This window comes from Callorhinus ursinus, unplaced genomic scaffold (assembly GCF_003265705.2).
Source record: "Callorhinus ursinus isolate GAN/ISIS: 27379988/994484 unplaced genomic scaffold, GSC_fseal_2.0 scaffold4, whole genome shotgun sequence".
NCBI lineage: Eukaryota > Metazoa > Chordata > Mammalia > Carnivora > Otariidae > Callorhinus > Callorhinus ursinus.
In genome coordinates, this window is record NW_027397066.1 from 50246203 (window position 1) to 50249307 (window position 3105).

Genomic DNA, 3105 nt, shown 5'->3' on the forward strand with positions numbered 1-3105 from the left:
ATTTCATTTGTGACAGAAGTTTCCTGAATAACATTACCTGGCAAGCATGATTTGTTTTAATACACTTTCTCCACTTTGCTACACCTCATCATTAGGTACCTCGAGGATAGAAAGAGAACTGGAGAAAGTGGATTAGTTTAAACTGGGGCAGAACTGATGAACTGACTTAAGGATGTCATCATTGTAAAAAAAAAAAAAAAGAACACCAAGTTTTGGTTCTCTGCACTCATAATTTAAGAAAGTATTTCAGAAGGTAATTGATTCTATTATCTCACATAGTACATAAGGATGTATTTAGAGTACATTTTAGTGTCTTTTTGAGGTACAAGTTATCTGTAAGAAATTGTTTTTTGTCACCAAGTGAAAATGTGTTTGGTCTTCCTGTTTCAACATCTCTTCCTCCGCTTTTGGGCATTTTCAATATTACCAATCGTACGCTTCTGTAAAAAAAATAACATATTTATTTTTTGGGGTATTTTAAATTGTTATAAAAAAACCTTTACTTATGCACCAGTGGGAATAATCAATGCCAGATGTGGCAAATGAGGTGCTCATTATGATTTAAAATGAGGTTTGTTTATAAAGGTAATAAACCTTGGACTATTTCTAGATTATGCATAATTTTGTCATCCTTGGAGATCTTTGATATAAACAAAAGATTTCTAGCAACATTTATCTATAATAAATTGATGCAATGTAGATAAATTGATTAATATTCCATAATTGCAAAGCTTTTGATTCATGATATTGTGATTTAATCATGTATTTAAAATTATTTTGATAAAAATCTGAAGAAAATCTAGGTAGTTTATGCATCCTTGTGCTTGATCTAACCAGTCCCTTCTTTAATATTAATGAGTAGACATGCCTATTCTAGAAACCTCCTCCCACCAAAATAAAAACATAATTTTTAATGGAAACTGGTCAACTGCACTTCACATGCAGACTGTCACTCAACACAATTTTCTGAATATGCAGAAATATACAGGTTATATTTTTATGTATCTTCAGTGATAGGAAAGTCACAGTTTTCCCAATCTGCCTATTTCTTAATTGGACTGTATGACAAAAAGTTTGTCTGTATTGAGACAAATTTTGTCCTCATGAAAATGTTTACTTCATAATTTTTCTACACCTGGTGTTCATATTGAATAAACTCACTTTTTCTTTCACAGATAATCTTTCCAATTTCCACCAAGGATATCATGCTTGTTTCTCTAATATTTCCATTTCAAAAATCCCTAGTTTTCAAACCAGCCTATAATTGACATTTGAGCTTTGTTACACTCCAAATATTAAAGACCCATACTTATAATATGTGTTCCTGTTAATTTACTTATATTTGGTCACATGATGGTAATGTCTCTTCTTACATTAACAAAAGTAATCAGTTCAGAGGTTAGTGAAATCTATGAAACATTAATCTAAAGACTAACACTAAATATATATTTTTAGATGATTTAAGTGCATATATTTGATTCATTTTAATGTACACTAAAAACTTTACAGATTTACTTTGTTTTTAAAAGGCTCTATATCTAAAGCTTAATAACAACACATTAAATTTTCTTTATTAATTTCTTCTTGTTACATTTATGTAACCCATTGTTTTTCCCTGTCCAGGTCTTTAGGAATTTTAATTTTGTTGTCATATAATGAACTTGGTCTTTCAGCTTCATGGTATGAAATGATAAGATTCCTCGTTTTAAGTTACCATGCTGACAAGTAATGATAATTAATGATTGATACAAGTTATCCAAAAAAGCAAGCCATTGTGTCCTATCACATAAATTAGAAAAACACTCTCATAACTTATTAGATGCATGACCTTGAACACATTACTTTAACTGCCTGTGTGTGCATTTCGTCATTTCAAAGTCGGGATGATAGTCCATATTCAGGAACAAAATCCGGAATCTGTAGGAGTTCAGTAAACATTACTTTGACTAGAGTTGTTAAACCAGAAAACTAACTCACCAGTTTTTCTGGCTTCCATTCTATTTTTCTAAATCTTGCCCACAAGTATAATTTAGTGTTTTACTTAATTCTCAATACATTATTTTTACTGTGTTTCCTCATCAACTGATCTTGAAATCTAAAACAAAATGGATTAAGAACACTGATTGTTGTTCAGGTACATAAGAACTGCTCTTGTAATTATGCATTCTAGAATCTTGTCCACGATTGGTGACTTGACCTCCAAAATAAATTAGTAAAATAAGTTTGATCCTTTACTAAGCTTAAAAAGGAAAATTCTGGAAAATGAAATATAGAGCACATATTACTCCAATACTCCTAAAGAGAAATAATGTAAATTCCCCAAATTTTACTACTTAGTAACGTGAATCATAGTTAATTTTGATCTGCTCTGGCAGTAGAATTTTCTATGATGACAGAAATGTTCTATATCTGCTATCCAACATGGTAAGTAGTAGTCATGGATGGCTGTTGAGCATTTGAGATTTGGGTAATATAACTAAGGGACTTATTTTTAAATTTTATTTATTTTTAAATAGTAAAATTTGAATTTATATAGCCATATGTAGATTATGGCCAGCACAGATCTAGACAAAGAGTTTTACACATATACCAGACCAAAAAAAAAAAAAAAAAGCCTTCATCCACTTGAGTATTATGACCCACTTGAGTATTAGTATGGGAGCTCACTTTAACAAAGTTTTGTGGTTTTTTTCCCTTTTTTTAAAAATCGGAATTGCTGTCCCCTTTATAAAAAAGAAAGAAGTTAAATAGAAACTATTTTTTTTCCATTTTGCATTCGTTCAGGGTTAAATGATCAGCCTAGAACAACAGGCCTTTTTGCGCTGTCAGTTTCTTCCTCTGAATATAAAGCTTATAAAACAAAACCAAAATCTAACAACAAAGCAATGATAAATGCTAAAAATAAGACCAGAACCAAAACAACAGATCATTTTGAGATTTATAGTTCCTTAAATTTCTTTAGAGATTGATGTCACTTTTTCATTCTTGGTTATGTTCCCTCCATACTTTAATATAATTTTCATATATTTGTCAATGAAAAATCACTTTTATGACCACCATATTTTCTTTTGTTATCTTCTCCTCTGCTTTATTCATAAACATAGC

The 3105-nt window shown here is 30.3% G+C and overlaps 1 long non-coding RNA gene across 1 annotated transcript; it reads right to left on the bottom strand.

Moving 5' to 3' along the window:
* Positions 1 to 257: 257 nt before the first annotated feature.
* Positions 258 to 2105, bottom strand: LOC141372464 (uncharacterized). The gene is made up of 2 exons (XR_012377726.1): positions 1978 to 2105; positions 258 to 440 (listed from the first exon to the last, which is right to left on the bottom strand). It is a non-coding gene; the product is annotated as an uncharacterized lncRNA (long non-coding RNA).
* Between the last annotated feature and the right edge of the window lie 1000 nt (positions 2106 to 3105).